Source organism: Schistocerca cancellata, chromosome 1 (assembly GCF_023864275.1).
Source record: "Schistocerca cancellata isolate TAMUIC-IGC-003103 chromosome 1, iqSchCanc2.1, whole genome shotgun sequence".
Taxonomy (NCBI): domain Eukaryota; kingdom Metazoa; phylum Arthropoda; class Insecta; order Orthoptera; family Acrididae; genus Schistocerca; species Schistocerca cancellata.
The window spans coordinates 756,054,199-756,070,090 of NC_064626.1; positions in this window are offsets into that span (position 1 = coordinate 756,054,199).

Below are 15,892 nucleotides of genomic sequence, written 5' to 3' on the forward strand. Positions count from 1 at the left end.
CCCTTCTACGATAATTTGTATTCTCGCTCTCATTTAAAGTCTCCTGGCTGTCGCCGCTTCAGTGCTAAAAATTTCGCTTTAATTTTTTGAAACCTTGTATAGATCACCATTACTCGTGTGAATAAGGTGAGCAGGTCTCTAAGTCAGCTAAGACGAAATTCAATTCTCTTTTTAATCCAGAAGCTTTTCTGTCGTCAATAGTCGATCAGTATTGGTCTTATTTTAGGCTTAGCACACTGCAGCCACCATGTTGTGGCAGAATTGTATAGCAGGAATATTTTTTTGCATTCTTTCCGTATATTAGTAAATGTCACGTGACATTCCTCATTTCGTAGGTGTGTAATGTTGAGTTTCCATAAGCCCCTCACTCGACAAGTCTCTTGTTTTTCCATATTTATTATGGTGGTGTACGCAGCGTGATCAGAAAAAGATAGTGGGTCAAACCTGAGACTGAAGTATATCGTTCTTTAAGTTGGGCGATACGTAGATCCTGTCCAGCCTGCTCGCTGAGTGGCTGGTAAAATATGTGAAGACGAGGAGCGCAATGGGTATGTTCCCACGTGTCGGTTACTTGCAGTTATCCGCGGCTCGTGGTCTTGCGGTAGCGTTCTCGCTTCCTGCCTCGCAGTCCCGGGTTCAATTCCCGGCGGGGTCGGGGATTTTCTCTGCTTCGAGATGGCTGGTTGTTGTGTGTCTTTCATCCTCATTCACTCGCAAGTCGCTGTAGTGGCGTTAAAGAACTTGTGGAGCGGCGGCCGAACCGCACCGCGAGGGGTCTCCCGGCCACCAATGCCATACGCTCATTATTATTACTGCAGTTCATCCACATACCTTCTCTAATATCAGTTACTTCCTGTAACAGTAGTGTTTTAAAGTCAGCTTTGGGTAAGAATTCATGCAGATGTTGTAAATACAAAGAGGAATATCATTTTAACTTTCAACATGGCGATTTCGTAGGCTTGTGCTGTGCTCTATTTCTCTTGTTCATTATCGATGTCAATATTCGTCATAAGAAGTATATCCTTTTTCAAACTTATGTTCCAGCAGAGTTGTATCCATCGTGTTTGATTGATCTTCTTGTTGGGCGTGGATCTATCCCGTTCCTCTAGTTTCAGTCATTTCTTCATCTTGGTTCATTTCGCCCTACTATTCAGTCCAGTTTTCGTGTGAATTACATTTCTATGTGTCTTTTTCCGCCTTTATAGTCTCAGGAGGAACCTTCTCTATATCGTAATTGAATTTCAACTGCAATCTTCCATGTGACAAATTGTCCTATTGTAAAGCCTATTTTGACATATTTTGTATGTTTATCGATATTCCTATGTCAGTTTGTAGATTGCTAATGTATTATGTTGTATCTGTCACGGAAATTCTTTCACTATGTATACATGTTTCAGTTATGTGCAACATTTGAAAAACGTTGTTTAAATTATGCTTGTGGATTTAAGTAACTAATGAAAAGATTGTTATGTAATGTACTGTAAATGACTTGGTCGATAGTTAGGGTTCGTAGGGTGGAATATAAAAGATGTGGGGGAGCCCCGCAGCTACGGAAGAAGTCTGGCGGAATGGAAAAGATGTGGCTGGCGAGCAAGTGGCAACTCGTTCTTTGTGAAGGGTAAGGATTCTGGGCTGAGCAGTGTTGTGGCTCATGTTCCTGGAGTTTTGAGGCCAGAAGAGCTTAAGGGCTGTATTTATGGGCCTCGGATGCTGAATTTGGTGATACCATTATCAGGGATTAGTTTTTGGCCCTATAAAAATATAATTCCGACGCCAAGAAGACAAGTAACACAGCGAGACCAACAGTATTGCCATGATTGCATCGCCTCCAGGTTAATAGCAACTGCAAATTGCACCACCAGTGCTTCCAGCCTTTCAATGTTGTTTATATTTGGCGCTCTGTAAATGGACGAGGTATTTGTGAAACTTTGTTGATTTTAATAATAATCGTGGTGTTGCTAAAAACTCTGTCTTCCCCCCTGGTTTTCGCAAATCACATACCTGGACAGGAAACTTATCCTAGTGAATTTAATTCCGAGTCTCCTAATTTATTATGAGAAAGTGGCTGAACTTGAATTTCATGTTGTGTTGTTATTTTCACAGCCAGTTATGTGTTTGAGTAGGTCAAAAGACTTCTTATGAAAGCACATTTGTTATTTAATGAGTTCTAGTTCGTGCTTCACTTCCTTAATAATTAGTTATAAGAATACTTACCACAAATCATCCATACTGATGTAGTTTTGTTCATGAGCATGGTTCTTCAAACCATGGAAGTTGAAGGACCCTCATGTCCTTGGCTAGTTAATGAAGCAATGCAAAGGCTCCTTCACAATCAGTGTAGTTAGACTTGCATTCTATATATGACAGTAGTATCTGTTCCCGAAAGAACAGTTACCGTGGATGACCATGCAGCTTTGCTAGAAATGAAATGATAATTAAATGGACACCCTAGCTGCAAACAGGCAGATACTACCGTCATATATAGTTAAAATATGGCTTCCCGGCCAGTGAACTTCTGGTGCGAACGCACACGCTGACTTGGTAGATTAATCTGCCACGAGTAATGAGTATGATGGGCAAACATCTATTAGGCGCACTACGAATGTAGTGGTGTGGACATGTTGGGAATGTGGATCTCACGGGGAGCGTGCAAGGGATAAGTCCCTGCAGACGCACTATCCTCTGTGCCCGCGGTGGCTCAGATGGATAGAGCGTCTGCCATGTAAACAGGAGATCCCGGGATCGAGTCCCGGTCGGGGCACACATTTTCAACATGTCCCCAATGAAGTACATCAATGCCTGTTTGCAGCTAGGGTGTCCATTTAATTATCTACATCTACATCTACATTTATACTCCGCAAGCCACCCAACGGTGTGTGGCGGAGGGCACTTTACATGCCACTGTCATTACCTCCCTTTCCTGTTCCAGTCGCGTATGGTTCGCGGGAAAAACGACTGTCTGAAAGCCTCCATGCGCGCTCTAATCTCTCTAATTTTACATTCGTGATCTCCTCGGGAGGTATAAGTAGGGGGAAGCAATATATTCGATACCTCATCCAGAAACGCACCCTCTCGAAACCTGGTGGGCAAGCTACACCGCGATGGAGAGCGCCTCTCTTGCAGAGTCTGCCACTTGAGTTTGCTAAACATCTCCGTCACGCTATCACGCTTACCAAATAACCCTGTGACGAAACGCGCCGCTCTTCTTTGGATCTTCTCTATCTCCTCCGTCAACCCGATCTGGTACGGATCCCACACTGATGAGCAATACTCAAGTATAGGTCAAACGAGTGTTTCGTAAGCCACCTCCTTTGTTGATGGACTACATTTTCTAAGGACTCTCCCAATGAATCTCAACCTGGTACCCGCCCTACCAACAATTAATTTTATATGATCATTCCACTTCAAATCGTTCCGCACGCATACTCCCAGATATTTTACAGATGTAACTGCTACCAGTGTTTGTTCCGCTATCATATAATCATACAATAAAGGATCCTTCTTTCTATGTATTCGCAATACATTACATTTGTCTATGTTAAGGGTCGGTTGCCACTCCCTGCACCAAGTGCCTATCCGCTGCAGATCTTCCTGCATTTCGCTACAATTTACTAATGCTGCAACTTCTCTGTATATTACAGCATCATCCGCGAAAAGCCGCATGGAACTTCCGACACTATCTACTAAGTCATTTATAAATATTGTGAAAAGCAATAGTCCCATAACACTCCCCTGTGGCACGCCATAGGTTACTTTAACGTCTGTAGACGTCTCTCCATTGATAACAACATGCTGTGTTCTGTTTGCTAAAAACTCTTCAATCCAGCCACACAGCTGGTCTGATATTCCGTAGGCTCTTACTTCGTTTATCAGGCGACAGTGCGGAACTGTATCGAACGCCTTCCGGAAGTCAAGAAAAATAGCATCTACCTGGGAGCCTGTATCTAATATTTTCTGGGTCTCATGAACAAACAAAGCGAGTTGGGTCTCACACGATCGCTGTTTCCGGAATCTATGTTGATTACTACATAGTAGATTCCGGGTTTCCAAAAACGACTTGATACTCGAGCAAAAAAACATGTTCTAAAACTCTACAACACATCGACGTCAGAGATATGGGTCTATAGTTTTGCGCATCTGCTCGACGACCCTTCTTGAAGACTGGGCCTACCTGTGCTCTTTTCCAATCATTTGGAACCTTCCGTACCTCTAGAGACTTGCGGTACACGGCTGTTAGAAGGGGGGCAAGTTCTTTCGCGTACTCTGTGTAGAATCGAATTGGTATCCCGTCAGGTCCAGTGGACTTTCCTCTGTTGAGTGATTCCAGTTGCTTTTCTATTCCTTGGACACTTATTTCATGTCAGCCATTTTTTCGTTTGTGCGAGGATTTAGAGAAGGAACTGCAGTGTGGTCCTCCTCTGTGAAACAGCTTTGGAAAAAGGTGTTTAGTATTTCAGCTTTACGCGTGTCATCCTCTGTTTCAATGCCTTCATCATCCCGGAGTGTCTGGATATGCTGTTTCAATCCACTAACTGATTTAACGTAAGACCAGAACTTCCTAGGATTTTCTGTCAAGTCGGTACATAGAATTTTACTTTCGAATTCACTGAACGTCTCACGCATAGCCCTCCTTACGCTAACTTTGTCATCGTTTAGCTTCTGTTTGTCTGAGAGGTTTTGGCCGCGTTTAAACTTGGAGTGAAGCTCTCTTTGCTTTCGCAGTAGTTTCCTAACTTTGTTGATGTACCACGGTGGGTTTTTCCCGTCTCTCAGTTTTACTCGGCACGTAGCTGTCTAAAACGCATTTTACGATTGCCTTGATCGTTTTCCATAAACACTCAACATTGTCAGTGTCGGAACAGAAATTTTCGTTTTGATCTGTTAGGTAGTCTGAAATCTGCCTTCTATTACTCTTGCTAAACAGATAAACCTTCCTCCCTTTTTTTATATTACTATTAACTTCGCATTCGGGAGGACGACGGTTCAATCCCGTGTCTGGATACGCTGTTTCGAGCCACTTACTGGTTTAACGTAAGACCAGAACTTCCTAGGATTTTCTGTCAAGTCGGTACATAGAATTTTACTTTCGAATTCACTGAACGTCTCACGCATAGCCCTCCTTACGCTAACTTTGTCATCGTTTAGCTTCTGTTTGTCTGAGAGGTTTTGGCCGCGTTTAAACTTGCAGTGAAGCTCTCTTTGCTTTCGCAGTAGTTTCCTAACTTTGTTGATGTACCACGGTGGGTTTTTCCCGTCCCTCACAGTTTTACTCGGCACGTAGCTGTCTAAAACGCATTTTACGATTGCCTTGAACGTTTTCCATAAACACTCAACATTGTCAGTGTCGGAACAGAAATTTTCGTTTTGATCTGTTAGGTAGTCTGAAATCTGCCTTCTATTACTCTTGCTAAACAGATAAACCTTCCTCCGTTTTTTTTATATTACTATTATCTTCGCATTCGGGAGGACGACGGTTCAATCCCGCGTCCGGCCATCCTGATTTAGGTTTTCCGTGATTTCCCTAAATCACTCCAGGCAAATGCCGGGATGGTTCCTCTGAAAGGGCACGGCCGACTTCCTTCCCTAATCCGATGAGACCGATGACCACGCTGTCTGGTCTCCTTCCCCAAAACCAACCAATCCTATTAACTTCCATATTCAGGGATGCTGCAACGGCCTTATGATCACTGATTCCCTGTTCTGCACATACAGAGTCAAAAAGTTCGGGTCTGTTTGTTATCAGTAGGTCCAAGATGTTATCTCCACGAGTCGGTTCTCTGTTTAATTGCTCGAGGTAATTTTCGGATAGTGCACTCAGTATAATGTCACTCGATGCTCTGTCCTTACCACCCGTCCTAAACATCTGAGTGTCCCATTCTATATCTGGTAAATTTAAATCTCCACCTAAGACTATAACATGCCTGAGAAAATTTATGTGAAATGTATTCCAAATTTTCTCTCAGTTGTTCTGCCACTAATGCTGCTGACTCGGGAGGGGTCGGTAAAAGGAGCCAATTATTAACCTAGCTCGGTTGTTGAGTGTAACCTCCACCCATAATAATTCACAGGAACTATCCACTTCTACTTCACTACAGGATAAACTACTACTAACAGCGACGAACACTCCGCCACCGGTTGCATGCAATCTATCCTTTCTAAACACCGTCTGTGCCTTTGTAAAAATTTCAGAAGAATTTATCTCTGGCTTCAGCCAGCTTTCTGTACCTATAACGATTTCAGCTTCGGTGCTTTCTATCAGCGCTTGAAGTTCCGGTACTTTACCAACGCAGCTTCGACAGTTTACAATTACAATACCGATTGCTGCTTGGTCCGCGCATGTCCTGACTTTGCCCCGCACCCGTAGGGGCTGTTGCCCTTTCTGTACTTGCCCAAGGCCATCTAACCTAAAAAACCGTCCAGCCCACGCCACACAACCCCTGCTATCCGTGTAGCCGCTTGTTGCGTGTAGTGGACTCCTGACCTATCCAGCGGAACCCGAAACCCCACCACCCTATGGCGCAAGTCGAGGAATCTGCAGCCCACACGATCGCAGAACTGTCTCAGCCTCTGATTCAGACCCTCCACTCGGCTCTGTACCAAAGGTCCGCAGTCAGTCCTGTCGACGATGCTGCAGATGGTGAGCTCTGCTTTCATCCGGCTAGCGAGACTGGCAGTCTTCATCAAATCAGATAGCCGCCGGAAGCCAGAGAGGATTTCCTCCGATCCATAGCGACACACATCATTGGTGCCGACATGAGCGACCACCTGCAGATGGGTGCACCCTGTATCCTTCATGGCATCCGGAAGGACCCTTTCCACATCTGGAATGACTCCCCCCGGTATGCACACGGAGTGCACATTGGTTTTCTTCCCCTCTCTTGCTGCCATATCCCTAAGGGGCCCCATTACGCGCCTGACGTTGGATCTCCCAACTATCAGTAAGCCCACCCTCTGTGACCGCCCGGATCTTGTAGACTGAGGGGCAACCTTTGGAACAGGACAAGCAGCCACGTCAGGCCGAAGATCAGTATCGGCCTGAGACAGAGCCTGAAACTGGGTCGTCAGACAAACTGGAGAGGCCTTCCGTTCAGCCCTCTGGAATGTCTTTCGCCCCCTGCCACACCTTGAGACGACCTCCCACTCTACCACAGATAAGGGATCAGTCTCAATGCGGGCAGTATCCTGGGCAACCACAGTCGTAGTCCGATCGGGGATGCGTGGGACGAGCTGGCCGTCCCCGACAAACCTCCATCCGGACCCCTACAGTGATGCCCATTGGCAACAGCCTCAAGCTGTGTGACCGAAGCCAACACTGCCTGAAGCTGGGAGCGAAGGGATGCCAACTCAGCCTGCGTCCGAACACAGCAGTTGCAGTCCCTATCCACGCTAAAAACTGTTGTGCAAAGAACGTCTGAACTAATCTACAGAGAGCGCAAACAAATCGACACAAAGTTTAAACGGTTATTAAAATACAAGATTGCCTAGTAAATGCAGTAATGCTGCTACTTGCGCACTGCTGACACACTGCTCGGCGGCGGAAGGAGACTGCGCGATTTTACACTATTCAGGTACTAAAACGCGATGCTACAACTCTCAAATACTATAATACGCCCGAAATTTATGAATTAAACAATGCAAGTACCAAAAACATGCAAAGAAATGAAGAATTAAACTATTTAACAAATGAGTGAGCTAGGAGTATACGACTTGCTGCTGCAGCTGCTTATCCAACGGCGGCAGGGAGCACACTGACTGTGACCAACCGACACTGGCCGTTCAAAACAAAAACAGAAGACAGACGACTACGCGAATTTACGCTATTCAGGTACTAAAATGCGATGCTACAACTCTCAAATACTATAATACGCCCGAAATTTATGAATTAAACAATGCAAGTACCAAAAACACGCAAAGAAATTAAGAATTAAACTATGTAACAAATGAGTGAGCTAGGAGTATACGACTTGCCGCTGCAGCTGCTTATCCAACGGCGGCAGGGAGCACATTTCATTTCTAGCAAAGCTGCATGGTCATCCACGGTAACTGTTTCTTCGGGAACAGATACTACCGTCATATATAGTTAAAATATGGCTTCCAGGAAATTGACGTTCTGGTGCGAACGCACACGCTATGCCCGAACTCGTACGGGACTTGGTAGATTAATCTGCCACGAGTAATGAGTATGTTGGGCAAACATCTATTAGGCGCACTACGAATGTAGTGGTGTGGACATGTTGGGAATGTGGATCTCACGGGGAGCGTGCAAGGGATAAGTCCCTGCAGACGCACTATCCTCTGTGCCCGCAGTGGCTCAGATGAATAGAGCGTCTGCCATGTAAGCAGGAGATCCCGGGTTCGAGTCCCGGTCGGGGCACCCATTTTCAACATGTCCCCAATGAAGTACATCAACGCCTGTTTGCAGCTAGGGTGTCCATTTAATTATCATTTCAAAACATTCTGTTTAGTTCCTTCAATCCGAGTTTAAGCAAGAACTATTTACTTGTGTTATCTATTCTAATGCAAGTTGGTTAATGCACAGGCATATAGACGTACTAAGCAATGAAGTTACAGATTATGATGATTAGCAGATCCCCTGATTTAAATTCAGAATCATTTCAAGCTTTCCTCTGTTCAGTATTGCTACTAGTTTCTGTGTGTCGGTAATTGGTTTTATAAACTGTTATACCTAGCTCATTTAAGGTATGTGTTGTCGAGATGCATATTTTACTGTTTACTATCTCATTCGCCATTTGTTTGTTAGTAGTACATTTATCTGCAAGATTAGGTTACTGTGTTGTGGTATGAACAGGTATAAGGAAAGAGTTTAGTATGTGTGTCAAGCGATGTTAGGTCATCCTTAGCACTGCCTTCTGCTTTATGATTTTGCCTGACACAATAATGCCTAATTAGGGCGGCGACCTGTTTTGATATCTAATGTTACAATTTGCTTTCGTGCTGGGAGAACGTCTGTTCCTGACCCCATCTTTTATGTTTGGTTATACCCCGCTGGAGTAAAGAATCCCAGTTTGATTGTTCTGTTTCCATTAGGTTATATCACGGTCTCAAATACTTAAAAATTCTTCGCAGAAGTATTACGTTAGCATCCATTGCCGATTAAGACGACCGGTGTTACCGTTACACTATGACATGGGGCATGGTGTACAGGATTTCTAGGTGCGTCCTTATGTAGTTTGTTACTGATTTGCTTTTCTTTTTCTCACAAAGGCGGCCAGTTGTTCAGCGTCCTTGTGAGCCAGTCCCCTCTTTTTATGTTTCCTTGAAGCACTGCCTCTTGGGGAGGTTTCATCGTTTTCCATCGCCACATTTGTTTCTTGCGCAGGGTCCTATTCGCTGGCAGGTGGAGACTGGGTATCCTTGTTGTTTTCTGGAGTCTGCTTCTGGACTATAATCGGTTCTGGGGTTTGTTCCGTCTGAACACCTATACTTGATTCTTATTCTTGACGCTTTGGCTGTGTTGTCACTGTCGAGTCGCTAACGTCCCTAATCAATTCATTGTCGCGAGCAGTGTCACGCTGAACAACTTGAGGAGCGCGAGGCATATGGATTTGTCCGGTGGCTGCCGCTATATAAGTTAAAGGCAAAACTGGCATGGTTGGTAGTCGGCCACTCGGCATTGTACGCACTGCTAGCGGACATGACCTGCATAGCTGCACGACGTGCAGGTTCTACGCTGCCCGTCATATAGTACGATAGAACAATAACCGCAAACATTTTGTAAGTCTTCTCGCAGTTGCCTTTACCCATTCAAACGTGTATCAGAAGACCACATTTCTGCAAAATTACTGATTATTTTCCCATAAGGCGCGATCACTGAATTTATCTACTCAGCGGTGGTTTCAAAAGTAGCTCAAAGATACGAATAGTCCTAATTCAAAAACGTTCAAATGTGTGTGTGTTCCTAAGGGACCAAACTACTAAGGTCATCGGTCTCTAGGCTTACACCCTACTTAAACTAACTTATGCTAAGAACAAGACACACACCCATGCCCGAGGGAGGACTCGAACCTCCGACGGGAGGGGCGGCGCAATCCGTGTCATGGCGCCTCTAACCGCGCGGCCACTCCGCGCGGCCAGTCCTAATTCCAAATATAGTATGTTATGTTTGTACTTTTATGTTGCGCCACTAGTCCTACAATTACCTCATGCAATTCCGTGTTTTTAAGCTTTACAGACACTATGCTGCTCGCAATTGAAAGATGAATGCCTACAATATCCTCAAACGAAATTTTCACCACTTCTGTATCATCATAGATATTCCGCAACCCATTACTTGTCATTTCCTTTCCGCTTCCATTCCCAAACACAGCGAGGGAAAACCGACTGTCTATATGTCTCTGTACGAACCGTAATTTCTCGAACCTTGTTTTCTTGGTCCTTACGCCCAATGTATGCTGGCGGCAATTGAATCGTTCGGCGGTCGGCTTCAGGTGATGGTCCTCTAAATTTTCTCAGTAGTGTTTATCGAAAAGAACGGAATCCTACCTCCAGGAATTCCTATTTGAGTTCTCTAAGCATCTCCGACGCAATTACCTGTTCACCGACCCCACCGTAACAAATCTAGCAGCCCGCCTCCGAATTGCTTCGACACCTTCCCTCAATCCGACCTCGAGCAGTATTCAAGAATAGGTCGCACCAGCGTTCTATATGCAGTCTACTTTACAGGTGAACCACTCTGTCCTAAAATTCTCCCCATAAGCCGAAGTTTGTAATTCACCTTCCCTACCATAGTTCTCACACGTTCGGTCCATGTCACATCGCTTTGCACCGTTACGCTCATATGTTTAATCGATTTGACCGTGTCAAACAGGGTACTAGTAATACGGTGTCCGAATATTACAGGTTTGTTTTTCCTACTCATCCGCATTAACTTAAATTTTTCCACATTTATAGCTACATGCCATTCATCACACCAGCTAGAAATGTTATCCTCTAGCCGTACTTCAATTTTGAACGAATTCGGTCTCTGAACGTTTCAATCTATCTCTTCTGTTAGGCTGATTCATCTGTCCTTGTAATATGAGCACATCAAGTGTTTCCAATAACGCAGCTATGTACTGCTTTGAGTTACCGAACGGAGCGCAACAGCCAGCAGTGCACATCACACGCCGCTGATCCACTCACCACGGCCGCCAAACGCTGACTCTCATTTAGCTACAAGAGATCGTGGCGTAATGCGTGGTAAATGGAAATGAGCGTTTGGCGTCATTGGCGGGAGGCCCTTACGGGGCAGGTCTTATTACATTCGACGCCATATTTGACGACCTGCGCGGCGGATTGGGATGAAATGATGATGAGGACAACACAACACCCAGTGCCTGAGCGGAGAAAATCCCCGCCGGGAAACGAACCCGGGTTCCTGAGGACGGCAGTCTGTCACGCTGACCATTCAACTACCGGGGCGGACGGAATGCGTGGTGATACACATTCCTCTCTAAAGTCGGATGCGCTGCACGATGCAATAGTGTTGTTAGCTCCTAGTTTTCTGATTTTGCTAGATACACATTTGTCTTCAATCTGGATGAAGAATCGCATGTCGACGTCCACAACTGGGCACTTTTTCTTCATCCTGTATATTGCAAACAAATAATCTGTCTAATCTGTCTGCCCGACACGTACATATAATACATTCTGGCGTGAATGCGATCGAGTGAAAGAAATAAAAATCTTCTTTCTTGTTTAACGATTCTTCTGTCGCTTCTTGGTAGAACAATTTCATATCTGCTGTTGAAAAAAAAATGCCTTTAAGTTCTATTAATATTTATGTATTTTGAACCGGTATCAGGCCAGGAAACGAATGACTGGCGTACATACCAGACACTGTGTGCAGGAAACCAAACATTAGAAAGATACAATCAACGTAGACAGACTCTTTGGTCTTTACATTAGGTGACAAATATGAAATATAGAGCTCATAATTCGTGTCATGATAGAAACACGCTCAATTAGTCTTAAATTACTATTTACAAGTTGTTTAGTGTCAAACACAATCCATAAAAGAAAAAGCACGCAATATTGAAATACGGTGTGAACGAAATGTAACCGGCTCGGAAATTATTTGGAGTAAGACTGACGTGATATGATTTTTATACGTTACAAAGCCAGTTTGGCACCATGTTACCACGAAGTTTTGCATTGCAGACTTTGCTGGACGTTTTGTCAAAACACTTCCGGTCTTCAACTCATGAGCAAACAGCTCAGCAAACATTTTCCCCGAGCGGTTCTAGGCGCTACAGTCTGGAACCGCGCGACCCCTACGTTCGCAGGTTCGAATCCTGCCTCGGGCATGGATGTGTGTTATGTTTAAGTAGCACTAAGTTCTAAGTTCTCAGATGTTAAGTCCCATAGTGCTCAGAGCCATTTGAACCTTTTTTTTTTACGTGAAAATCGTTTCTCCTTTTTCCAAATAATTTCCTTTATTGATCTGTTCGTGTACTATTGCACTTGCATGAGTGTGTGGGACAATGGAATGTAAAGCATCATGGTGACATCTAGAGAGAAAAAAATACGGTGAAGGCAGAAACGACGGTTTAACTTTCCAATGGTGACGGAAACTTCTGTACACCGTACCTTACCTTACGTTGAACGTGACGAATACTCCCCTTGCGCCAAGAAGATGGCAAATTCTAACGTAAATCGCTCCCCTCTACCAGAGTTACTCAGAGAGTGAGAGAGGACCTTTGGACGAGGGATTCGGCAAAACACATGATTACGAAGAAGAGAATCACTGGCGTGTTCAACTTATAACAATAATTCCTCCCCTCCACTAGGTAGAAAAAGCCGATTTTGGACTGGAGAAAAGGGAGAGAGACACAAAAGCACATGTCGTGCACAGCTCTCTGTTGATGTGCTTCAAATCCACCGGTCGCTTCTTCTCTCTCTACCAGTGGCTTAGAGCCGTTTTGGAAAAGACGAGGAAAGTGAAGTGTGTCAGAGACGGAAGGGAGCATATTTTTAAGTCTGTAATGAATGAGATCTTTCAAAATCTAATCAGTTTTACCCTCTCACTTTGAAAGCGAAGGTAACACTCCCGAAAGGATGGAGATGCCGGAGAGCTAAATACAGATTCAGATGACGATACAAAATTTTACATTAGGCGGAAATTATTTTACAAGGGCTATTCCGGAAATAAGGTCCGATGGGTCGCGAAATCGAAACCACGGGGAAAATCAAAAATATATGGTTTGCAATAGTTAACTACACCTTCCAGCTACTTCTCTACATAGTTGCTGTTCCGAGTTAGACATTTTCCGTAGCGTTTTACCAACTTTCCAATACCCTCGTCGTAGAAGGCACCCGCCTGGACTTTATTCTCTTCGATGGTCTACCGGCTCGTTGTCTGGCCCAAGATGATGTCTTTTCAGCCAGCGGACATGTGAGAAACTTAGGGGGAGCTAATTACGATCTGTATAGTGGTGATCGAAAACGCTGGAGGACAATCTTCATTGCTCCTGCAGAGTGCGGCCTAGAATGTCACGAATAAGAAAACCCTTGACAGTTATGTTATTTGGGCTGCATGGCATCAGGCGAAATCTCTCATCAGACCCTCATACTTGACTGTAGGCACTATTTTCTAGGCATCTTTAAGTGCTCACTATGCACTCCGAACTGAAAACAGCTACGTGACATCATCGACGGGGATTCTAGAGACACTGCCCAACACACCTGTGCAAAGGTTCACTACATTTGCAGTGTTGCTTCCGAACGGCGTTAGTAGCTGGTCTCTTTCAAATTCAACGAATTTTGATTTCCCCCACTCGTAAGTTCCGCGGAATGACCTGAGATGCGCGGGCAGACGGAGAGTGGATTTTAGATGGAGTGTGCAGCTACTAGGGGGCGAGCGGCCAGATGAAGGAGGTGGTACGACGGCTACTGGTAGTGGTGAATGTGTCTTCACGAACGGATAAAGTCTCCCGAAGTTCTCAGGGAGAGGGTATTTGGGCCATGTCTGGTCGCGTCATGTCGCTTTCGAGTTTTGCATATCTGCTTCGGTCAAATGTTGGATACAATCGCGGTATTCTTATGAATTAAACGATAGTGGGTTCAGCAGAAGCATTACCGGATACCCGTTGCCGCCGCATCGGCGTCCTTCTCCACTCTGCCATTGGTGTTTGAAGTTGTAGTCGATAGGTAGTAGAGAAGCACGATTCTCGGGTGTGTCTGCAAGTTATATGAGAGTACCACCAGTTCCGCTTCCCACACGAACGCTTTCCTCCACACCTGAGTGTAATTTCACATCCATACAGAATTAATGCACTACTGGCCATTAAAATTGCTACACGGCGAAGATGACGTGCTACAGACGCGAAATTTAACCGACAGGAAGAAGATGCTGTGATATGCAAATGATTAGCTTTCCAGAGCATTCAGACAAGGTCGCCGCCGGTGGCGACACCTACAACGTGCTGACATGAGAAAAGTTTCCAACCGATTTCTCATACACAAACAGCAGTTGACCGGCGTTGCCTGGTGAAATGTTGTGATGCTTCGTGTAAGGAGGAGAAATGCGTACCATCACGTTTCCGACTTTGATAAAGGTCGGACTGTAGCCTATCGCGATTGCGGTTTATCGTATCGCAACATTGCTGTTCGCACTGGTCGAGATACAATGACGGTTAACAGAATATGAAATCGGTGGGTTAAGGAGGGTAATACGGAACGCCGTGCTGGATCCCAACGGCTTCGTTTCACTAGCCTGTCATCTCGACAGGCATCCTATCCGCATGGCTGTAACGGAGCCACGTCTCGATCCCTGAGTCAACAGATGGGGACGTTTGCAAGACAATAACCATCTGTACGAACAGTTTGACGAAGTTTGCAGCAACATGGACTATCAGCTCGGAGACCATGGCTGCGGTTACTTTTGACGCTGCATCACAGACAGGAGCGCCTGCGATGGTGTACTCAACGACTAACCTGGGTGCACGAATGGCAAAACGTCATTTTTTCGGATGAATCCAGGTTTTCTTTACAGAACCGTGATGGTCGCATCTGTGTTTGGCGATATCGCGGTGAACGCACATTGGAAGCGTGTATTCGTCATCGCCATACTGGCGTATCACCCGGCGTGATGGTATGGGGTGCCATTGTTTACACGTATCGGTCACCTCTTGTTCGCATTGGTGGCACTTTGAACAGTGGACGTTACATTTCAGATGTGTTACGACACATGGCTCTACCCTTCATTCGATCCCTGCGAAACCCTACATTTCAGCCAGATAATGCACGACCGCATGTTGCAGGTCCTGTACGGGCCTTTCTGGATACAAAAAATGTTTGACAGCTGCCACGGCCAGCACATTCTCCAAATCTCTCACCAACTGAAAATGTCTGGTCAATGGTGGCCGAGCAACTGGCTCGTCACAATACGCCAGTCACTACTCTTGATGAACTGTGGTATCGTGTGGAAGCTGTACCTGTACACGCCATCCAAGCTCTGTTTGACTCAATGCCCAGGTGTACCAAGGTCGTTATTGCGGCCAGAGGTGGTTGTTCTGGGTACTGATCTCTCAGGGTCTATGGACCCAAATTAAGTGAAAAAAAGTAATAACATGTCAGTTCTAGTGTAATATATTCGTCCAATGAATACCAGGTTATCAACTGCATTTCATCTTGGTGTAGCAATTTTAATGGACAGTACTGTATTTTAGGGGGAGCACAACTTGATGTGTAACGATTCACTAATCATTTATTGTCCGTGACCTTATTCATGTCTTATGAAATAAAAACCATTAATGACACTACGACAATTCGGCGTTCTCCAGTCCAAGCCATGTTCGACCACCTGCACTCGAATAGACTCGTGCGTTGCGCGGGATTTCGATGTTTGCTGGCTCGGCAGCGATTTAATAGCTCATCTTAATTTCAAAAGCGG